Consider the following 25,276-nt stretch of genomic DNA (forward strand, 5'->3'; position numbering starts at 1 on the left):
TGCAGTGGCACCATCTTGGATCATTGCAACCTCCACTTCCTGGGTTCAAGCGATTCTCCTGCCTCAGCCTCCTGAGTAGCTGGGATTACAGGCCCGCACCACCACGCCTGGCTAAGTTTTTGTATTTTTTAGTAGAGATGGGGTTTTGCCCTGTTGACCAGGCTGCTCCTGACCTCTGGTGATCCACCTGCCTTGGCCTCCCAAAGTGCTGGGATTACAGGCGTGAGCCACTGCGCCCGGCCTGCTGTCTCTTTTTAGAAGGGCACTAATTCCATTACAACAGCCCCTCCCCCGTGACTTCCTCTAACCCTAATTCCCTTCCAAAACCCCATCTCCTAATACCATCACATAGGGCTTCAACACATGAATTTTGGGGGAACACAAATAGTCTGTAAGAGCAAACCACAAAAATGTGGATGAATCTCAAAAATATTATGTTGAATGAAAGAAACTGGGCACCAAAGACTGCACACTATTCAATTAATTTTAAATGCATTTCTAGAACAGGCAAAACTAATCTATGGTGGTAGAAACCAGGAGAGCAACTGTCTCTGTGCGGGGCGGGTGCTGGCTGGAAAGGGCATGAGGAACTTTCTCGGAAGAGGGAAAAGCTCTGGATCTTGACTGGCAGGAGTGGCGTCACAGGTGTCTGCATGTTCATATCTCATGGGACTGCACACTACAACATGTGTATTTTATTTCATGATACCTCCATGAATATCAGCATTAAAAATAAATACGTAGAGCTTTGGGAGGAGTTGTTATGAGATCCAGAGAGACTGAATACTTTGTGTGTGTGTGCACAACCACCTACACAGATATGTACAACTATACATATACATACACACACACACATAGCCACAACCACACATATACACCATGGAATACTATGCAGCCATAAAAAAGAATAAGATCCTTTTCAGGGACATGGATGAAGCTGGAAGCCATCATTCTCAGCAAACTAACACACGAGCAGAAAACCAAACACCGCATGTTCTCACTCGTAAGTGGGAGCTGAACAATGAGAACACATGGACACAGGGAGAGGAACAACACACACCGGGGCCTGTTAGGGGTCGGGGGTGGGGAAAGGGGAGGGAGAGCATTAGGACAAATACCTAAGGCATGCAGGGCTTAAAACCTAGACGACAGGTTGAGAGGTGCAGCAAACCACCATGGCACATGTATACCTGTGTAACAAAACTGCACATTCTGCACATGTATCTTGGAACTTAAAGTAAAATTTAAAAAAATTATAGAAAAGAAAGAAGCCACAGCCAATCTCAATGATTCATCAAGAACTAAAGGACAGTACAAAACATCGGTAGGAACTCCATATATCTGTCTGCCAAAGGGAAACCATGCCAGTGTTGCTTGGAGCAGACAAGCTCGTGAGACTGGGTGGACTGAATCCTGTCTGGAAGACTGGTGTGATTAAATTGACATTTCTTGTTGAGTTATATTCTAGAGCTCATAGCTTTTCTTTTCCATTCTGGTGAAAAAAATTACAATTTTTCACTGTTGCAGAATTGAACTGTGACTTATGGTCCACAATCTACATAGTCGATTTCATGTACTTCTGGCAGTTCTACCACATTTTCAATAGTTTCTAGAAAAAGTTGTTCCTTGGGGAAGCTAAAGGATGTGTAGCTGCTTCTCCATCACTCCCTGCTGCCAGGCTTGTGGGGAAAAGATCAGAGATGAGGATGAGAATTGTGAAAGTAACATAGTCTTTGATTTCAGCACGATTCTGGGAGATCCTTACTCTTCACACCATGTTTGGTTCTTATATTAGTCAGGGTTCTCCAGAGGGACAGAACCAACAGGACACAGGTACATATGAAAGAAAGCTTATTAGGGAGAATTGGTTCACATGATTACAAGACAAAGTCCTACGATAAGCCGTCTGCAAGCTGGGGAAGAGACAAGCCGGTAGTGTCTCATTCCGAGTCCAAAAGCTTCAAAACCAGGGAAGACAACAGCGCAGCCTTCAGTCTGTTGCAAAGGCCCAAGAGCCCCTAGAGGCCACTGATGCAAGTCCCAGAGTCCAAAGGCCGAAGACCCTGGAGTCTGATGTCCAAGGGCAGCAGAAGCAGAAGCAAGCATTCAAGGCAGGAAGAAGAAGAAAGCCAGAAGACCCAGCTAGCAAGGTTATTCCATCTTCTTCTGCCTGCTTTGTTCTAGCAATGCTGGCAGCCAATGGATGGTGCCCACCCACACTGAGGGCGGGTCTTCCTCTCCCAGTCCACTGACTCAAATGTCAGTCTCCTCTGAAAACACCCTCAGAGACACATCCAGAAACAATACTTTACCAGCTATCTAGGCATCCTTCAATCCAAGCAAGTGGACGTCTAACATTAACCATCACAGGTCCCCATTATCTGTCCCGGTCTTTTCTACTTAAGGCCCTTTTATCCTCCAAGTGGGGGCTTGGAACAGCCAAAGACTTGAGTGAAAATGTTGACTCCACATTTATTGGCTATTTGGGCTTGGATAAATTAACTAATTTTATCAATTGTGACATGGATCCCCAAATGCCCATCTCTAATGGTCACTCTAATGATTAAATGAGAAATTGTCGAGCACTATGGCCAATGTCAGGTGGATGCTAGGTGGCCCATAGCTTCTATTTACCCTTCTCATAATATTATTGCCAAAGGGTTTTTTTGTTTTTTGTTTTTTTTTTTGGTTGCAGGGCAGAGGTGGTGGAGGTGGACGGTGTTAGAATGTTAAACAGGAAAGTCACAATAAGATTCCTTGAAAAGATAAAGTGCTGGTCTCTCATTATATACTTTGTTCTTCAATATGCACATTCATTTGGTCATCTGTTCATTAATGTATTCATTCAATGACTCAATAAGCATTTATTGTACTCTTATAATTACAAACCATGATAACTTCCCCAGAGAAAAGGGGGAAGTAACAGTGGGTCTGTAACAGTGGAGCTTGTCTGAAGTCATGGGTTCCAGGAGTCTTCCCTAAGGAGCTTATGGTGACAGAGCTGAGATGTGAGGGTGGGAGGATGAGCTTTCCAGCCTCTGGCTCATTCCAGCCTTTGGAGCTTTGCACTCCTCAGTCTGGAATGGGTTTTGTCCTCCTTTCTACCAGTTGTGATACCTTCAAGCCATAGCTCGATACCTGTCCTCTCCATGAAGTCACTTCTCAACTGGGCTGCTTGTGCTCAGCACCCTGGTGTGAGTCCTGCAGGACTTAGGTTCTGTCCCACACCACTGTCAAGGGAACGTGTGATTATCCTCTGTCTGGCTTGTGTGTTGTCTCAACCCAGCTATAAGCCCCAGAAAACAGTGGTTATCCCGTCCACCTCTTATTAATTATTGTGATGCTGGACATGGAGAGATTCCAAAGAGCTACTTGTTGTGTGGACTTGTGTGTGGATAAACAATCACATCGTGCATAAAAGATGTCAGTAGCAATAGGACCCAGAGGCTGGGTGGTGTGGTTAAGACCCTGAGAGTCAGACCCTTGGCTAATTCGTTCTTTCAATAAATCTTTATTAAGTGTGTATTTTATGTCAAATCCTGTTCTAGGTGTTGGGGGTACATTCGTGAATCCGGAGGAACTTCTCATCTAGCAGGGTTCAACACACACACAACAAACATATGTTAATTCTATTGTAAGTTAAAAACTGATACGGACAAAGGAAAAAAAGTAGGCAGAGGTAAAGGGTTTTTTTTTTTTTTTGGTTGCAGGGCAGAGGTGGTGGAGGTGGATGGTGTTAGACTGTTAAACAGGAAAGTCATGATAAGATTCCTTGAAAAGATGACATTTGAGCACATTCTTGAAGTAAGCCATGTGGTCATTTGGGGGAAAGTGTTCCAGGCAGAAGGAATGACCTCTGCAAAGGCCCTGGGGTCGGAGGCTTCCTGGTATGTTTAAGGAACAGCCAAGTCAGTGTGGCTGGAGTGAGTGATAGGGAGAGGGATGGGGGAAGAGGTCAGGAGATGCAGGGACAGAGTCATGGGGAACATCATAAAGAATTTGGCTTTTCCTCTGAGTGAAATGGATTTGTGCCCCACCCAGTCCTGTTGTTGTTCACTGTAAGAACCTAGGAAGTCAGTTCACCTTCCCAAGCCTCAGTGGTCTCATTTCTTAATAGGAATGACGATGATGAAGATGATGATGATGATGATGATGATGATGATGACGACGATGATGATATCTCCCCTAAAGGTCACTGGGGTGAGTATTACATGACATAAAGCCCAAAGACAGGTACCCAGTAATTCCTCAAATGCAAATAACAGCTGTTTCCATTTGTTTCCATGGTTGCACTGCCATTACCATTATGTTCATTGATTTTGGAAAGGGAAAGACGCTCCCCTTTTGTGAATGCCTTCTGCTTCTCAGAGACTGTGCCTGCCATAGTGTATCCAATCTAAGCCACTTCCCGGCCCTTTGGAAAGAGGTCCTAACTCTTTTGAAACTGACAAGTAAGCCAAACCTTCAGAGAAGAGTTTTGCTGAGTGTCCAACAGCTAGTTCAATGCCAAGCAGGATTCCGAACCTAGGTTCAACTGACCCCAAAGACTGATCATTTTCTGCCTGGCCAGAACAAGAGAAAAGGGGAGAACTTAACCACAGTGTGTGAATGTTTTTGCCAATAGGGCCCGCATCCCTTTGTGTGACAAAAGTTTGGAGACCCAGGAGGGCCTGTGGGGCCTCATTCCTTAGAGATGCTGATGGGATTTCACCCTGCTTTTCTTAGGAGGTGACCATTCTCTCTAGTGTGTTTATAACTTAAAGCCTGATTTTCTAGAGCTTGGCTGAAAGATCATAAAACTGTATGACACTGTCCCTCCTTAAATTATGATAGGAGAGAAAAACTGCCTTATGAATTCCAAAGAATAATAAGGACCTAGATATTTAGATATTTTCTGAACCTATCCTGGCCCAATTCACTAGACCCAAATATATATATGTATTCTGAAAAGCCTATACATTATATATGTTATATACATATAATATATTCTGAAAACCTAAATATATATATAAAACGATATGGTTTGGCTGTGTCCCCACCCAAATCTCATCTTGAATTGTATTTCCAATAATCCCCACGTGTCATGGGAGGGACCAGGTGGAGATAATTGAATCATGGGGGTCGTTTCCCCCATACTGTTCTCGTGATAGTGAGTGAGTTCTCACCAAATCTGATGGTTTTATAAGGGGCTTCCCTCTTCACTCGGTTCTCATTCTCTCTCCTGCCGCTCTGTGAAGAGGCACCTTCCACCATGATTGTAAATTTCCTGAGGCTTTCCAAGCCATGTGGACTGTGAGCCAATTAAACCTCTTTTCTTTATAAATTTCTCAGTCTTGGGTATTTCTTCAAAGCAGCATGAGAATGGACTAATACTTATAATTCAAAGGCTTTTCAGAATTTAGAAAAGATCTTTGTAGCGTTCAGTTTGAGCTCAGTATAATGAATTGTTTGTATCAAATTCTTGTTTGAGCTGATTGAATACATCTATTTTTTATGTACCTCCTTTACCTTTTTAAATGTCAAGAAATTGCAGAGACTGTCTAGAAAGAGTTGAGGTTTCTGCTGAGAAAAAGTACATTTGAATGTGGAGGGTATGTCCTACAGAATGCCTATAATCATCCAGATCACCATATGTACTCCCTTGATTGAAAGCATGGGCCTCTCTGAGTTCATTTAGTAACCCAAACTCCTGAGCTAGCACCTGAAAGAGTCGTGGAATGTGCAGAAATTAAGAGCAGAGAATGTGCTAACTTTGTCTCACCAAATGAGTTTATTCTTCCTGACAGTCTTTAATTAAGACGAGCTACCATGTACAGCATTGAGGAACTTGACATAAATCAGAATGTGAGACTTACATAGAATGTGACTATAACCTTGCCAGGGCCCTCATTCAGATTTGATGGATTCCAGCTCAAGGAACCTGGCCAAACATTGATAGAACCATTGAGTAGAGCTGTTGCCAACCGTCAGCTTGAAAGAAATCCATACTGGAACTCTTCAGCTATAGTCATTGCCATGGAAAGCATTAAGAAGAACATAGTCTGGAGTTCATTTACAGGTAGTCCATTATAAATTTCAGTAATAATTTATATTAATGAGAACCTAGAAACTAAGTACAATCAGGGGACTAAAGAACTTGTATAATTTTGCTTTGTGGTGAGCATGGACTTGCTTGGTGGGCAGCAAACTCACAGCCAACCACATTCTCCTTAAATTCTAAATCTCACTTCATAGTGACCATATATTCTATATGGATTATACTTTGTATTTATACTAACACATGTGCACATATACACCATATATATACACACACAGTATACATGTGTACACATATGTGTACACATATGTACCTTTAATTTAGTATACATGTCTGCATGTATACTGTGTGTGTGTGTTTAAATTATAGGTGAGGTAGGATAACTTCTACAAAAAACAATTACAATAATGCCTACTCCATATTAGGCAATGTTCTGAAAGTTTCATGTACATTAACTCATTTAAACACTGTTATAACATAAGAAGGCAAGGAATATTATTATCCCCAGATTACAGATGAGAAAACTGAGGCCAAGAGAGCTTAAGTCACTTGCTTGTGGTCATATAACAATAAATGGGGGAGCCAGAGGTGAAGGGTGTACCGACACCATGAACCCCAGCCTCGAGGACACCGACACACATTTGAGGTCCTACTCTGAATGTCCCTTCCTTAGGAAAGCATTTCCTGATCCCTGGATTAGAAAACTGGGTCAGTTCTGCCTTGGGGCTTCCCTTCTCAGTCCTCTGGAAAGTTAACGATTTTACAGGTCTTGTGAGATGTTGGGTTAATGCCAGTCTTCTTCATAACAGGAAGCAACAAGTCTGTTTGCTCACCATGCATCTCCAGTACCTAGCTCTGTGCCTGGTGCACAGCAGGTACCTTGTTCACAACTGCTGGGTGAGTGACAGAAGAATCCAAGGATGTGAAAGGGAAAAGTTAAAGGAAACAAAGGGACAGGAGGGCTCAGAGCAGCAGTCCCTGAAGTCAGGGTTGGTGTGATCAGAAGCAGTCCAGGTATTCTAAAAGGCAAGGGGCTGACTCCCTGTTCCTGACCTAACTCTGACCTTCTTAGCTTGGGAGGCACTGGATGGAGTGGGAGGGGTTAGACATTTGGCTTTCTAGTTCCCTTGTCTCCCTCCTGACCTCCTGGGCCCTGCAGGCTTGAGCACAGATGACTCGGTCTCAGGTTGGGTATCAGAAGGCATCACCTCAGTGTGGCCACAAGGTGGCTTTTGGGTACCAAAGTATCACTGATGTTACATGGAGTAGGGCAACCACAGTTGGGCCAGCTGGGGTCTCAGAGCAGCATTCTTTCATTCATGGACACTGGATGAGCACTTCCATGTACCAGGCAGAGTTCTAGAGTCTGGGCATATGGCTGTGAATTAACCAAAGAAAGTCCCTGCCCTCATGAAGTGTACAATCTAGCGGGGCTGAGCGGAGAAGACAATAAACATATAGGTAAGTCCTGTGGTGATACATGTGAGGCAGGAATGCAAGGAGGGTAAGGGTCTCAGAGCGAATGTAGGGGGAGTGGTCAGGGCAGGCCTTTCTGAGGAGGTGACATTTGAGCTGAGCTCTGAAGGAGGTCAGCATGGGAGCCAGGTGCATGTCGAGGGGGAGAACATTCAAGAAAGAGATAACAGAAGATGCAAAAACCATGAAATGGGAAGGTGCTTGGTGTGTCTGAGGAAGAGCTGAAAGGCCAATGAGGCTGAGCCGATTCAGGTGGGGTGAAAGGAAAGGAGAGGAGGCCAGGGGGCCCAGGCAACCCTGTGAGGCCTTTATTCTGAGTAAGCTGGGTCATCACTGTGTTCAGAACAGAGACTGTCAAATTTACAGTGCAATTGCAGTCCTCCTGCCAAATCCAGATAACAGAATGTTCTAGAAAGTTGGGGGATGGGCAGGGGAGATGGTGATGAGTTTGTTGAGTGTGCCTGGGCTCTTGAATCAGATAAACTTGGACTTGAATCTCATTTCCACCTCCACTAGCCAGGTGACCAGGGATAAATCCTGCAACGTCTGAGTCTCAGTCTCCTTACCTATAAAATGGGACAAATAATGCCTCCCTCACCAGGGCCACTGGGGGCACCAAGTGGGATAATGCAGGTGGAGCAATCGGCTCAGGGTAGAACACCGAGACCCCAGCTGACCGCAGTCTCAGAGCAGCATTCATACATTCATGGACACTTGGTGGAATGTGTCAACGGATGAATGAATTAGTGGAGGTGAGACTGGGATTCAAGTTCAAGTTTGTCTGATTCAAGAGCCCACGTGTACCCAGTTGCCAGGGCTGAGTAGATGTCACAGTCTTATCTTACTGCACTATTGATGGGACATGTGAGGGCATGGCAGTGGTTTTCCTGGGACTCTGCAGGATGAGATTTCATGGTGACTCTTGAACTCACAATGAACTCTCTTCTTGGTAAGCTGGCTTCTGGGGTGGCAAGAGGACGCTGCAGCTGGAGCCTTTACTCAGGAGATGGGAAGACCAACCAGTGTTCCAGATGCCCCCGGCTATGGTAGGAGCTTCCTGAGGCTTGGTAAGATGTAGAAGCAGGCTCTGTCTCCCATGACCTAACCCTAAGTCAGGCATTGCAAATGCAATATGAGAACACGGGCCTGCCTTGGCCAGCCCCTGCCCAGCTGGGTTCAGGTTGGCCTCTGATGAAGACACTGAGGCCATGAATCACTCCCCTCCCTAACCTCTTCTCTGCATCCCATTGAACAATGCAACTTCAGGGAGCCCCAGAAACTCATCGGGCCAGGTATCTTTGAGCTCTGTTTTGTTAAAGTGACTTATGGTTTTTCATTATGTGCCTTTGCATAACTTTCTTCCCTGCTGGAGAAAGCCAAGGAATATAAGATGATTTATCTATGATATTAGACTAGCTTATGTTAAACCAAAGTATATTTGCCAGTCCAGAGACCAGGTTGGCAGTGGCTCAGCAAGCAGTGAGGACCTGGGAATCTATCTGGCCCTTCTTTTCTCTGGTATTGCAGCTTAGGAGCTTTTTATAGGAATGGTGTGACGCTTTGGCTAAAGATGTAGGAGACAGGAATAATTGGCAGAAGGTGTTGAAGCGTGGTTAGATGAGAAAATGGGTTCTTTGCAGTGTAAACATCTAGAATCACTTCCTAGTATCTGTCCTTACAAGGTCCTTTTTGTGGGCATTTGTAGCTTTTAGGACGATGGTGTGTGGGGCAAGTTGTGCACTGTACAACCCTAGGGGGTGCCATTTATGTCATTGTCCATGTGAATGGCTGTGCAGTGGACAACCTGTGCAGCTGTACGTGGTGGCTCTGTGCATGTGTGGGTGAGCTTAGTCTTGCAGGAGAGGGCACTCGCTTGCTAGGGAGCTGTGTACATTGGTGAAAAGTGCCTGAACTATGGCATCAGATCTGGGCGTATACCCTGGCCCTGTTACTTGCTGTGGACTTTAGATGAAGGGCCTAATTTCTCCCTGCCACAGTTTGTCTCATCTGTGAAATGAAGATAATTTTCATCTGAGCTCAGCCATGGAGAGGATTAAATGAAGCAACTTATGTGAAGTGTAATGATCATGAGACTACGATTTGTTGAATGTGGTCTTTGTGTCATGTTCTCCTTTAATCTTCATGACAACCTGTGAGGTGTGTATCCTCATTCTCATTTTCTAGAGAAGAAAGCTGAGGCTTAGAGAGGCTAAGCTACTTGCCCACGTTCACTATGTTAGTTGGGACTCTGTGGATTGTGTTAGAAACTCAACTGGAACTAGCGCAAGCAAGGGGTCAGAGAAGTGTCCAGGATTGGCTTAGAGCATACGTGTACCAGGGGCTCAAGTTACGTGCCCAGCTCTCTGCCTCTCCCATCTGTATTTGGGTTCTTTATTCCCTCTGTTCAGCTTAATTCTCAGTCAGAGTCTTTTCCTTTATAGGCAAAGCTGATGTGGACAGTTCTAGAATTCCATTGTCTTTAGTGACTGCCTTCTCAGAGGAGAATTTGCATCCTCCCCAAAAGTTCCAGCAAAAGTCCCAGGAGAGAGCTTTGATGTCCAGGCCCGGGTCACTGGTCTACCTGGGAGCGAGATCTTTAAGGGAAGTTCCATCTGAGCCACATGGGCTGAAAGTTAGGGAGGAATTAGATTCTAAAGCGATCAATCCACTAGGTATGGTTACAGAGTGACTACGTGTTGGGAACAGGATTTGGATCCAGTAGTGCTTGATCCATAGTAAGTGCTCAATAAATGGCATCCACTAGACCTGGTGTTATTATCACTGCTATTGCAGGCACTGTGTGTGGGGGGCTGAGGTCTTCAAAAGCTGAGTTTCTGGCTAGCATTGGAATCTTCTCCAAAGAGTTTCATACTTACTAGTATTTGCCCTACGCCATTTCAGGGATATTTTTTACAAGAAAATACATTAACAGATGTCAAAACACAATAAAAAGTATAAAATCACCATGCTGCTATTTTAGTATATCTGGTACCTCGTGATGACCCCCGGAAAAATAGAGTACATGCTGTTTTCCTCCATTTTACAAAGAAGGAAATAAAGGGACTGCAGGCTTTTAAATCTGACCAGTTTCAGCCTGGGGTTTGTGGTCAAGCTAGGATGAAACCCAAGCTTCCTGTCTCTCAGTCCAGAGCCTCGTCCTCAAGACAATGTTTCTCAAACTCTGTTTCAAGGAACACCAGGGTTCTAAAGAAGTGCATTGTGAGGGGCAGGTGCTAAGTAGGTAGGGCCTTTGGATCTTCCAACAAGTTGCTATGAGACTAGCTTCCTCTTTATCTGTTTATAAAAGTGATAATTTGAGCAAAAGTTTTCATTGTTCTTAAAAGTTAATAAACTACTGCTGTGGACAGACAAAGGGCTGCTATAAGTCAGCCCTTAGGCAAAGAAGCCTCAATCTGAGTTTCCTTGCTAGAAGTCAAATAGAGCTGAAGAATATAATCAAATGAGCTTCCATAGGGCAATTATTCTTCTACTAGAACCATAAGGAAAGCCTTGAGGATTAGAACCTGAGACCCAGACAATGGTCTAAGAATGTTCATGTTGCCCCCAGAAAGATAAGCTGCCATCTCTTAGAAACCCACCTGCCTCCTGGACCACAAAATAGAAGGTTTACCAGGGATGAGGCTTTCTATATTTAATACCTTCTGGATGCAAGGATGTTACCTAGATACCATATAACTGAATTTGAATATAAAGCATTGTCTGTTTTCAGCCCTTCAGGGGGCAGCTGCACCAAATCCAGCCACACAATAAGACTTTTCTTTTTGTGTCCTTCCACAGTAAGTGCAAGGGCAGAGATAATAAGAGAAATAAAATACAGATGACTGCTTAGTGAACATCACTTAAGACTGGGAATCTAGAAGGGCCGGGTGGTGTAGGTTGACCCTGGAAGTGTCTTATGCACTGCGTAGCGTTTTGTTCTAGGGCAGCCTCATACTTTACGTAGTTTGCCTGTGCTTTTGAAGGAAAAGGGGAAGCTCTTCCCCACTGGGTTTGTTACAGGGATTTAATCTGTGCCGTCACGCTGCTGAGCAAGTGTTTTAGGGCAGAGAGCTGAGTAAACATGGAAGCCCACGGATGTTCTCTGAGGCACACTCAGATCACATCTCATCAGAACCCAAAATAGGAAACTCACCAACCAAAGCCAAAACACAGAATTCCATTTAAGTTTAAAATAACAAAGGTAAAATAGTGATTGCCTATTTTCTTCTTGGTTCACATTGGCCGACCAGGCGCCTTTGCTGCTGAAATTTCTCAGAACCTTCACCAATGTGCATCAGGAATATCCAAGATAGACTTTCCAAGTCTCAATCACTGGGGTGGACAAAATTCACTTTGCAAAATATTGACATCGGTGGTGGAAGATTAGCCCATGCACTGCTGGATATATGTGTTATTTTGTTGCATTTACCAGCTCATTGGGCAGTCAGTGTAGTTGATTATTTAGACAAGGGGAAGAGTTTACTCGGGACCCAGGGCAGTAAGTCAAAGAGGCCGGGGGAGGGGAGGGGGCTCAGGCCTATGTCAGGGTTTTGAAAGGTGAGTTTGGCCAACTCTGAGATAAATTTTGTGGTAAAAAGAGTTTGGGAGATTCCTTTTGGGCAGTCACATGCCCACTCTCAAAATCAGGTTCTGTGAAGTTTTGAATAAAGACACTTGTTCAACAGTATTTAACCCAGAATTTTCTAAACTTGTTGATAGACTCTGCTTATGTTTCTAAGACTTTGGTTTGGGAAACATGCTTTATTGAACCCACGATGTCTCAGAATCACAGTTTGCCACTGCCCTAATATGGTAACGTTAAGAAAACAATCAACTGTGCTTAGTAGGGTCTTTATGGGAACGTACATTCCAAGCCCTAATCGGGGATCCAGGGATGTGTTTTCTCCAGTGTGGCTTTCCTTGTGTCCCTCTTGGATGGAGACTTCAAAGCTACTGTTGGAGGATAGAGCGTAGCACCCCCAACAAAACCCGTTCCAAAAGAAGAATAAAGGATAATACGAGTCAATAACCAAATTCTGAATGGGATGCTAGGAGTCCCCTACTATTCAAGAACAATTCTGCCAATCACTCCAAGAAATATTTTAAAACTCACTGGGAGCTCTTCCCTGAATAATGAGGGCAAACAATTATTTAGCATTGATATCAGTTGATTACACACTATTTACATCCTTTTAATTGATGTAGTAGCTCTAGCTATGACCTAAGGCATATTGTTTAAGACTAATCCCTACACAGAGGGAACTGGCCTAACTCTCTGGTAAGTCCAGGGAAGAGGCGAGTGCTTCATGGAGTGGCTTGGACACAGCACAGGCTTTGGGTCCTCATGTCCTGTGACAAGGGGATGGGCTGGGAGGGATGGTGGCTTCCCAGGCAATGAGATACATGGGGGATGGCCGGGCAGGGTGGAAAGAACATGGACTTCAGACAGAATATGGTTTCACACCTGGCCTTTCTCACGTTCGCGCTTTATGACTTTGGGAAAGTCATTGAACTTCTCTGGGCCTCAGTTTACTTACTTTTAAAATGACAACGGGAACACTGTCCTCATAGGGTCACTGCAAAGACTAAGTAAGGTATATTTATTACATCGAATTTCCTTTACAAAGGAAATTCCTTTACAAAGATGGGGTGCTACCAAGAGATAAACTTTTTCCTATTGAAAATGCTCAATACAGCTTATATGGGACTAAAACTATATAGCATCCTTGTATTTTTCCATGTGCTTATTGAACACTCATTATTGACAGCTGTATCTGAATGGCAGGCGAGAAGTTTACAGACAAGACTTCACAGGGGGACAGTTTCTGGGTGTGGAGGTGGTCCCCACAAGCCCCCATCCAGCCATCATTTCTGCAGATGTAGAAGCCTGATTTTCATTTGCACACACAGAAGTGTACTGGTGACTGACACATGATAACCAAACTCACAAGACTCTGAGGGATTCTCTGGAGGCACATTTCATGACTTGCAGTAGGAGAAAGGTCTGACTTCTGAGTTAGGGAGAGTCCTTTGGCCTGCCCTACTTGGGAGATCAGATCATAGACAGAAACATGCTTTGGGAGTATACAATTAGAAGACAGGCATTGGATCTCCTGAAAAATGCCCTCCCTTTGGCTAGAAAACTCAGATTAATTGTCTAAAAATCAAGCCTCGCTATCTAGAGGCAAAGTCATTTTCCTTGCTTGATGCTGATAAATTCTGACCAGTTCTTCATTTTCAATATTCTTTTCATTGCAGCAAGAACAAAATCACTTTCCACTTGAAAACTTACAACATAGAGGTAGAATGTTATTTCCATTGGTTATATGCTGACAGTAATAATAAAACTAGTGACCACCGTTTCCTAGGTGCTTCCTATGTGCCAGGCACAGTGCAAAGTACTTTATGCATATTATCTCCTTTACTCATCACAGCAAGCCGGCATGGCTTTAGACTTTACTGAGGAGGAAATCGACACTCAAAGAGGTTAAATAACTTGCCAGGGTCATATAGTTATGAATTTGTGGAGTTAAAAATCTGAACTCAGATCTTGCTGAATTTGAGCTCCTAATGTCTCATCAACACTACCTTTAGTAAGATCCTTCTATGGTTCTTATTCTTAGAAATTCTTGCCTCCATTGGACCCACAGGATATGCCCTGGTTCCACTGGTAACTCTGTATGGACCATCTCCTGGGAGGGATATGTCTAGAGATGGCAAATCTTTCGATGTAGGTTTCTTTTTTTTCTGGAGTGCAGTGGTGCAATCTCTGCTCACTGCAAGCTCCGCCTCCCGGGTTCACACCATTCTCCTGCCTCAGCCTCCCGAGTAGCAGGAACTACAGGCGCCCGCCACCATGCCCGGCTAATTTTTTGTATTTTTAGTAGGGACGGGGTTTCACCATGTTAGCCAGGATAGTCTCGATCTCCTGACCTTGGGATCTGCCAGCTTCAGCCTCCCAAAGTGCGGATTACAGGCATGAGCCACCACACCTGGCCTGATATAGGTTTCTTGTGGTTTAATTTCAGATGACAGTCTTTTTCTGATGGCCCTAAAGACCAAGGCTGTTCTTTCCGTGGGTCTCCTTGCATAGCCTGTGCCTACAGTAGCCACTTGTTTCTCTGGTCTGACTGCAGCCAGCCAGGAGGGGCCAATATCCCAGTCTCACGTCAGTGGTGGTCATTTGAGCTGATGTGTTTCATTGACTCCATGGCACTGGACAAATACATTGTAGACTGAGCAGCCGAAGGTGATTTCCTTACAGACTTCTTAATTCACCTTTCTGTGAAGGTGAAGTCAAATTAAGCATCTTTCCTTCCAAATCAACTGCCAGAGAAATGCCAAGAACCTCACTGGAACGCTTTTGCTATTGATAACAATTGGGTTAACTCAGTAGCCAGGTGCAATGGATTTAGTGTTTTAAAAATTGCCCTGCTTAATGGTGAAGTGTCATTTCGTCAATGGAATAATACATGCAGAAAGTACCTAGGACTATTGTTTTTCCTTTTTTGTGTTTTCCTTTTTTTTTTTTTTTTTTTAATTTTGAGACAGAGTCTGGCTCTGTTGCCCAGGCTGGCTAACTTGTGTGTGTGTGTGTGTGTGTGTGTGTGTGTGTGTGTGTGTGTGTATACATATATATACATATACATATGTGTATATATATAAAAAAATATGCAGAATGGGGTTTCATTATGTTTCCCAGGCTGGTCTTAAATTCCTCATCTCAAATGATCTTCCTGCCTTGGCCTCCCAAAGTGCTGGAATTACAAGCATGAGCCACTACCACATCACCCAGCTGGGTTTTTGTTTTTGTTCTTTTTTTTCTTTTTGCTTACATATAATAAAATTAAAATTTTAAGCAATTCTTTTTTTTCTTTTTTTTTTTTTGAGACAGAGTCTCACTCTGTCACCCAGGCTGGAGTGCAGTGGCACGATCTTGGCTCACGGCAACCTCTGTCTCCTGGGTTCAAGCAATTCTCCTGCCTCAGCCTCCTGAGTAGCTGGGCTTACAGATGCCCACTACCACGCCGGGCTAATTTTTGTAGTTTTAGTAGAGATGGGCTTTTACCACGTTGACCAGGCTCGTCTTGAACACCTGACCTCAGGTGATCCGCCTGCCTTGGCCTCTCAAAGTGCTGGAATTACAGGCGCGAGCCACTGCATCCAGCCAGCAATTCATTTTTTATATTACTATCGAGGCAAATGTTTTCTAATTTACTGCTGAAACCTCACTTTGCAGAAACTCTACTGTTACTTGGTTCTGTATCAAGAAGTCACTCTCTAGTGACATTCCATAATATTTTATATCCAAACAGAATCCATCAGTGCCAAGTCCTGCTCTGTCGACATGCCTGGAACGTGAATGCATGTAAATGACGCTCCCCTGGAGTTAGACATAGGGTGACACATAACCAGGGGGTGCTTAGCTCCTAATTCTGTCAAGGGAATCCCTGAATGAGGCACTGCTGCAAATGCTAGTACAGCTCCAGAGCCAAAATATTGCAGCTGCCCATTGCTCCCCGGAATTTCACTTAAGTTCATGATGCAGGAGGGCAGCGTCTTTTCTCTGCAAACTCTTCAGCAGCCCATTTTTGCCTCTGCCCCTCAGTTGCATTTTCCGTCTCCTGCATGTGGCACCTCCCCATTCACTTGACCGCAGCCCCTGGAGTTTGTCTTTTCCCTCCTCCCTTTGCCAGACTGAAAGTGACATCATGGAGGTGCTGGGTGGGCATGCTTGGGAAGCGCACCTGCTTCTTTAATGTACATTTTTCCAGAAGCTGATCCAAGAGAACGACACAAGCACAAGTGGTTCTTTGGGGGAAGTGGGGCTAATACTGGCAGGGAGGTGGGGAAGGGAGTCAGGGAAGAGAAGGGAAGGCAAAAGGACCTACTACTACTACACCTGCTGCCATGGGATGCTGAATCCCATAGGAAACTGCACAAAGCAGCACAAGCCTCAGAATGATCCCAGTTCAGAGGCTAGGGAGCTGGGGTATTCACATGCTAATTCTTCAAGGCCACTGGTAGTTGGCTGCAATCCTTAGCACATCTGTTCTACAGCCTGGGGGCAGCACAGCATTCAGTGGGTGGGGGTCCAGGGCTGGGGAAGAACCCTCAGCCCAGCCATGAGACACCCTTCGTCGGAAATCAGCTGGAGCACCCAAAAAGGTCCACAGAACAGGGACGGGATAGTGGCCCCATTTATCATACCTGCTATATCTGAGACAGCAAATTTACCCAAGACGCTCAGTTTTACCTCCAAAATATATAATGGTTCTGTCCACTTCTCCATCTTCAACCTCTTCCCTAATCCTAGTGACCCTAATCTACATATTGTCTGGATTAATACAATAGCCTCTGGATTAGTTTTCCTACTTTTACTAATTTTTAAAAAAATATGTTATAATGATATCTTTCAGGCAGACAAGGAAAATAATGAGAATAATGTAGCTAACACTAGATCCATCATTGACCTTGCTACACTTCAACATGTCTAATTGCTTTACTTACTTGCTTAGTAGCATTAAAGTTTTGTAGATATAACTGAAGCTCTCCCTGTGTTCCTTCTATGTATGTATGTATGTATGTATGTATCTATGTATGTATCTATGTATGTATGTATCTATGTATGTATGTATGTATGTATCTATGTATGTATGTATGTATGTATCTATGTATGTATGTATCTATGTATGTATGTATGTATGTATCTATGTATGTATGTATGTATCTATGTATGTATGTATGTATGTATGTATGTATCTATGTATGTATGTATGTATGTATGTATCTATGTATGTATGTATCTATGTATGTATGTATGTATGTATCTATGTATGTATGTATGTATCTATGTATGTATGTATGTATGTATGTATCTATGTATGTATGTATGTATGTATGTATGTATGTATTTTGAGACACAGTCTGTGTCGCCCAGGCTGGAGTGCAGTGGTGAAATCTTGGCTCACTGCAACTTCCGCCTCCTGGGTTCAAGCAATTCTCTTGTCTCAGCCTCCCGAGTAGTTGGGGACAGGCATGCACCACCATACCTGGCTAATTTTTGGGTTTTTTTTGTTTTTTTTGTTTTTTTTTGAGACGGAGTCTCGCTCTGTCTCCCAGGCTGGAGTGCAGTGGCCGGATCTCAGGTCACTGCAAGCTCCGCCTCCCGGGTTTACGCCATTCTCCTGCCTCAGCCTCCCGAGTAGCTGGGACTACAGGCGTCCGCCACCTTGCCCGGCTAGTTTTTTTGTCTTTTTTAGTAGAGACGGGATTTCACCGTGTTAGCCAGGATGGTCTCGATCTCCTGACCTTGTGATCCGCCTGTCTCGGCCTCCCACTACAGGCTTGAGCCACCGTGCCTGGCCTGTATTTTTTAGTAGAGATGGGGTTTCACCATATTGGTCAGGCTGGTCCTCAAACTCCTGACCTCGGGTGATCCACCCTCCTCGGCCTCCCAAAATGCTGGGATTACAGGAGTGAGCCACTGCTCCTGGCCTCTATGTTCCTTCCTGATCTTATTCTCCTCCAACCCTCCCAGAGGGATTGATGTTTATTATCCCTATGTATGGTTTTCTATTTTTGCTACATATGTATAACACACACACACACACACACACACACACACAGAGTATGTGCATATAAGACTGTTTTACATTTTTTCAAACTTACTAAATTGACATCATGCTGAATAAATCATTCTGAAACTTTTATTTTTTGCTAAGCATTATGTTTCTACAGTTTCATCCATGTTGATGCATGTGGTCCTGGTTCAATCATTTTAACTGTTGCATAGTACGACATTATGTGAGTACACTACAGTTACTCATTTATTTTTTGGTTACTGGATTCTAGGCTTTTTCCTCTCCCCCACCACCACAAAAGGTGTTTTTTTTTTTTTTTTTTTTTTTTTTCCTATGACAAATAGTGCTGCAATAAATACTCTTTGGCTTTACCAGTTACTTTGGGAACTTGTGGGAGTCTTTTTTGCATATATTCTTAGAAATGGAAATGTTCAAAACTAGAACATGAACATCTCTAGTGTTACTAAATATTGCCAAATTCCTCTGTAAATTAAACCACACTCTTCCATGGACAGGGTGTAAGAATTCCTGTGTCTCTACATCCTCACCAACTCTTGATGTTCTTATTTTTAATTTTTGCCAATCCAGTGCAAAGCATGTTATGGGCCTTGGACATTTCTCCACCTTGGCTTCCTGCCTGAGGCATCTGGGGAGAAGGTCCCTGCCAGGCATGATCGGAATGAAAAGATTTCCTTGTTTTACTTTGCATTTCCCTGATTACTAATGAGGTCAAACACTTTTTATATGCTTAGAAGCCATTCATATTTTGTCTTTTGTGAATTTTCAATGTATACCCTTTACCTTCCATCTTATTGAGTCATGTTCTCACTGAATTGTGGATATATCTTTTGTATATTCCAGAAGCTAATTTTTAAAATGTATCTACTCTCATTCTGTGATTTGCATTTTACTTTGTTTGCAGCAGCTTTTGTTTTCTAGATGATTTTAATTTTAATGTCATCAGATTACCATATTTTCTTTATCATTTGTATTTCCAAAAGCAATTCTCTATCAAGAGGTCATAAAGACAGTCTCCTATATTTTCTCTTAAATGTATTGTAAAGGTTTCCCTCTTTCTGTATTGAGGGAAAGATCTAATTTAATTATTTTCCATATGGAAAAATGGCAATCCCAGTACTACTTATTGTCAGCCCATCTTTTTTCTAATTTATGATGTCACCTCTATCATAGATTAAGTTAACATATAGGTAATATATATATAAACAAATAGATCAGTGAACTGAAATAGAATGCTCTGATTTAATGCTATATGTAATATATAAATACAAATAACTTTTATATATATTTACATATGTTTTTATATATATTTATATATTTAATATATTTATATACTATATATGGGAATAAATCTGAGCATCCTATTTCAGTCCATTATTGGTTTATGAGTCCATATCACACTATCTTAATGACTACACTTTTTTTTTTTTTTGAGACGGAGTCTCGCTCTGTTGCCCAGGCTGGAGTGCAGTGGTCCGATCTCGGCTCACTGCAAGCGCTGCCTCCCGGGTTTATGCCATTCTCCTGCCTCAGTCTCCCGAGTAGCTGGGACTACAGGTGCCCGCCACCTCGCCCAGCTAATTTTTTTTTTTTTAGTAGAGATGGGGTTTCACCTTGTTAGCCAGGATGGTCTCCATCTCCTGACCCCGTGATCCGCCTGCCTTGGCCTCCCAAAGTGCTGGGATTACAGGAGTGAGCTACCGTGACCAGCCTGACTACACTTTCATGTTATCTCGATACCCAGGCAGAAAATCCTATCCCCATATTTTTCTTTTTAAAAATTATTTTGTGTCTTTGCTAAAAATTATTTTGTGTCTTTGCTTTTGCATATATAACTTCCATGAAAAATTCTATTACTATAATTCTATTCATAAGAATTATATTAACTTTATAGATTGGTTTGGGAGGATTTTCATTTTATAATATTGATTCTTTTCACTAATGAACAGGAGCTATCACCCAGCCCTTCCTTTCTCTAGATTTTTTTCCGCTTCTTTTATGTATTTTAACACAGTTTCATACATTTCTCCATCAAAGTTTATTCCTAGATACCTTTAAGTTTTTATTGCTAGTGCATATAGTATCTTTTTAAAACTACATGTGCTAATTTTTTTAGTTAATGCATATAATTGATTTTTGTATGCTTGAACTTGTTCTCAACAAAACTGCTGACTTCTCAGTTTTATCAGTTTGTATATCATTTCTTTGAGTTTTCTATGCAGATAACTTTGTAAATAGTGAAAGTTTGGGGTTTTTTCTCCTTCTGATTCTTCCATATTTGAGTACTTTTATTTTGGTTATTCTTATAAAAGCATAGAGCATATAGATCTTGTTTACTCATTAAAGCTTCTGTCTTTTAAACAGTGGGATTCATTTGTTTACAATGTTTATGATACTTGATATACTTAGATTTATGCCCTGATGCTTTGAGGTTTATTTTGCCAATCTTAATTTGCAGTTGCTGTTTGTCACATGTTTTCTTTGTCCTCTTTCCTCCTCTTTCCTATGACCCCCTGAGAATGAACATCAAGTTACAGGAAGGATAAATAAAAATAAATCTACAACTAGGCACACTCGAGTGAAACGGCAGAATGCCAAATACAGAAAAATGGCCTTGAAAGCAACCAGAAAAAGTACAGGGGGCAATGACCAGAATGACAGTCTGTCATTTCAAATTTCTCTAATTGTGTCTATTTTACTTTATACAATTTAAAATGAATCAGTACCTCTCCTTCTGAACAATACAAAGACCAGAACTTTTTAACTCACAGACTTCTCTCTTATGTTACATATTATTACTGTCTGGTATTTACATTTCACCTTTTTTATAGTCCCAAATCACATTTGATGCTTGATTTTCTGTTGAATCACACTTGTTTTTCATTTCATTACTTAATATTTCTTCTTGTACCTCACTGTCTTTCTGGGTTTTATGTCCTCCTTTCTGAAGTGCATATACCTTTTAGAAGCAGCTCTTTCAGCAAGCTTCTATTAATGGTAAATTCAGCCTTGCCAGCCAAGCGCGGTGGCTCACACCTATAATCCCAGCACTTTGGGAGGCCAAGGCAGGCAGGCAGATCATTTGAGGTCAGGAGTTCGAGACCAGCCTGGCCAACATGGTGAATCCCCATCTCTACTAAAAAATACAAAAGTTAGCCGGGTGTGGTGGCGCATGCCTGTAATCCTAGCTACTTGGGAGGTTGAGGCAGGGGAACTGCTTGAACTCGGGAGACAGAGATTACACAGAGCTGTGATAGCGCCACTGCACTCCAGCCTGGGTGACAGAGAGAGGCTCCGTCTTAAAAAGACATTCAGCCTTGCCTGCCTGAAAATGACTTCATTTTACCCTCACTCTTGAATGATAATTTGTTTCTGTAGGCAATTTAAAGATATTATCCATTGTCTTCCAGGCTACATTAAAGTTTTGAAAAATGTACTGTCATTCTGGCCATTACCCCCTGTTCTTTTTCTGGTTGCTTTCAAGCTTGTTTTTCTGTATTTGGCATTCTCCCATTTCACTGGAGTGTGCCTAGTTGTAGATTTATTTTTATTTATCCTTCCTGTAACTTGATGTTCATTCTCAATCTATCCATATATGTCACGTTCGTTTCCTAGGGATGCTGAAACAAATCACCACAAACTTGGCGGCTTAAACAACAGAAATTTATTCTCTTCCAACTCTGGAGCCTAGAAGTCCAGAATCAGTGTCCTGGGGTCAATATCAAGGTGTTGGCAGAGCCATGCTCCCTCTGGAGGAGAATCCATGCCTGGCCTCTTTCGGGTTCTGGTGACCACTGACATATTTTGGTTATTGGCCACACCACTCTCATCTCCAAGGCCAGCATCTTCAAATCTCTCCAGGATTCTCCTTCACATCGCCCTTTTCCTCTGTATGTGTCTGTATGAAATCTCCCGTGCTTCCCTCTCATAAGGACACTTTTGATTGTATTCAGGTCCTGACTGGGTAATCCAGGATATGAATTCCTTCTCAAGATCGTTAACTTTTTCACACCTGCGAAGGTCCTTTTCCCTATCAGGCAACATTTAACTGTCCTAGGGATTAGAACTTGCTGTCTTTGGGTGGCCATGATTCAACCTACTATGGATATCCATCATCTAAATTCTGAAAATTCCCAGCCCTAACAACTCTTCCCAATCCTCTCTACTCTGTAGTTCTGGAACTCCTATTAAAAGTAAATTGGGCCGGGAATGGTGGCTCACATCTATAGTCCCAGCACTTCGGGAGGCTGAGGTGGGTGGATCACTTGAGGCTATCAGTTCAAGACCAGCCTAACCAATATGGTGAAACTCTGTCTCTACTAAAAATACAAAAATTAGCCAGGCATCGTGGCACGCACCTGTAGTCCCAGCTACTCTGGAGGCTGAAGCATGAGGATTGTTTGAACCCGGTAGTCAGAGGTTGCAGTGAGCCAAGATCACACTACTGCACTCCAGTCTTGGTGACAGAGCAAGACTCTGTCTCAAAATAAATAAACAATAGGACTTTTCCAATTAATCTTCTGTTCTATTTAACTGATCTCTTATGCCTTTTACCTTTTAACTCCGTGCAGTACATTCTGAGTAATTTCTCATATCTATCTTCCAGCTGATTGTTTTTTCATATCTGATTAATCTGCTATTCAAGCCATCAATTTTGATTTAATTATGAAATTTGACTTTTAATCTAGAAATTTGACTATTATTTTAAAAATCTGTCCTACTTTTCCCCTTAGAGTATCTGTTATATTCTGTTTTTCAATGGTCTAGCTTATGACTATGATTATTCGGAAAATATTGTCTTTCAGACAGTTCTTTTATTCGGAGTTTTTGAAGGGAGTGTCTAGTCCCTCAGTTTGCTGTAATTTATGACTCTTGCACATGGTGAAGTTTTTCTTTGTACATTTGTAATTTGAGATTGAAAGCTCATTTCAGCAGGGCTTTATCTATGGGAATTTTGTGTGACCTGGGTTGAGGGTATATGTCTCTTGGGCTGTTTTGTGTTGGCTTCTTATAGATTCCCCATGGATATCACTGTTTGGTACCAGTGTTTGAGTTCCTTTTCAAGTTGGGGCTTCTAGGGTAGTGTGGGTAGTATAAATTTAAGCTTATGTGAGATCAAGTTCTTGGTATGAATTTTCAGAGAATTATTTTGTTTTAACATAATCTACGTCAAGGAACTCAAGCACTCTTGTTGTCTTCCTGGGCAGGTAGGCAGTTTTCCTCCATCTACCCTTTCATGGCATGGTTAATATTAGCCCTCCCAGAGTCCTGGCTTCTTGTGGATACATTCATTGCTCTTGAGTCTAAGACATCAATCTCTGTACCTTTCCAGACATTAAACATTCTAATCTCTGTGTTGTTAAGATGGCTTTTCACTTCCTCTTTTGTTTCTGGTTCCTCGAATAACTTTTTTTCTGGAGAGCTCATCTATGCATTTAAAACAATGCCTACTGTATTTGTCAAACATTTGTAACTGTACAAGAGGGTTGCCTTCCAAATCACCATGCAGTAGCCATGCTGGTCTTTCCAAAAGTTCTCAGAACACACCATAGTCTTTCTTGAATAAAGGCTCTGCACTGAAAAAACTTCCTCTGCCTGGAATGTTTCCCCATGGTTGGCTCTTGTCCATCCTCTGGTCTCAAATATCCTCTGCAAGATCCTTCCTGACCCCATCTCCATAAAACAACCCCCCCTCCATTATTCTCTATCCCATCCTCTTCATTTCCTTCATGGAACTAATCGTGATCCATATTTTCCTAGATTATTTATTTGTGTACTTGTTCGTGGCTTGTCACGCCCTCTAGAATGGATGACGCAGGGAACTTCTCTGATGCTACGGCCTGAATTGTGTCCTTTCTCCCCCCAAATTCATATGTTGATGCTCCAACTCCCAACGTGATCATATTTGGCCTCTAAGGAAGTAATTAAGTTCATACAGGTAAGGCCTTGATCTGACAGGATTAGTATCCTTATAAGGTGAGCCAGAGGACTTGTTCTCTTTCTCTGTTGTATGAGGACACAGTGAGATGATGGAACCTGGGAGATGGCTCTCACCAGAACCTGACCAGGCCGGCTCCCTGATCTCAGACTTCCATCCTTGAGAATAGTGAGAAAATAAATGTCTGTTGTTTAAACCATCCAGCCCGTGGCTTCAGTTACAGCAGCCCGAGCTGACTAATACATCTGGCTTTCCTGCATCTGGATCTACAGTGCTAGAAAGTATTTACTAGAAGAATGAAGGAATGCACCAAAGCTGCAGATGCCCGAGAGACTCCCTCTATGCCCACAACAGACTTGCAATAAGGCTGTAATGTTCTAAAAACCTGAAAGATACATTCCCCTTGGCTCATGGGCCTAAATTCTTTCCTCCTTCTCATGCATAAACTCGAATATTCAGAAAATCCAGACCTCAGCAAAAATGGGAAAATGTAAGCATTTGCAGAGAGGATTTTTCTTTTTTGAGACGGAGTCTGGCTCTGTCTCCCAGGCTGGAGTGCAGCGGCGCGATCTCCGCTCACCTCAAGCTCTGCCGCCTCCCGGGTTAAAGCCATTCTCCTGCCTCAGCCTCCCTAGAAGCTGGGACTACAGGCGCCTGCCACCACGCCCGGCTATTTTTTTTAAATTTTCAGTAGAGATGGCGTTTCACTGTGTTCGCCAGGATGGTCTCGATCTCCTGACATCGTGATCCACCCGCCTCAGCCTCCCAAAGCTCTGGGATTACAGGCGTAAGCCACCACGCCCGGCCAAGAGGACTTTTAATTATGACCAAACCAAGAGATTTCTCACCTTAATAGGTCTTAACTGGGGATCATTCTCACCTTGTGCAAAACCTGACCTGAGGGGCGGCCCCCTGATGAATCAGGTACCTGCTGCCTGTTTTAACTAAAGTCAGTCACTTCACCCAGCTCCCCACAGATGCGATAAATTGAATTGAGAGGTGTGTGAGTAAATAAAAGTAGCGTAAGGAAGCTGCACAAAGTAGCAAATAACGGAATGTCTAAAAAACAAATTAATTTTCTCATTTTGAAAGCAACATAAGCACTTTCCAGTAGCTCTAAAAGTAGAAAAACTAAACCACTCATAACTTAAGACCTACCATAAGCCTCAGGAGTCATTCAAGTGCATCTTTGTCTTTAAAAAAAAAAAAAAAAAAAAAAAAAAA

At 42.7% G+C, this 25,276-nt stretch overlaps 1 protein-coding gene across 3 annotated transcripts in view; it reads right to left on the reverse strand.

The window, feature by feature from the left end:
* Positions 1 to 25,276, reverse strand: part of LOC105473204 (kazrin, periplakin interacting protein) — a 1,227,585-nt gene that overhangs the window by 689,872 nt on the left and 512,437 nt on the right. The gene's annotated exons all lie outside the window — the stretch shown is intronic.

This window comes from Macaca nemestrina, chromosome 1 (assembly GCF_043159975.1).
Source record: "Macaca nemestrina isolate mMacNem1 chromosome 1, mMacNem.hap1, whole genome shotgun sequence".
Taxonomy (NCBI): domain Eukaryota; kingdom Metazoa; phylum Chordata; class Mammalia; order Primates; family Cercopithecidae; genus Macaca; species Macaca nemestrina.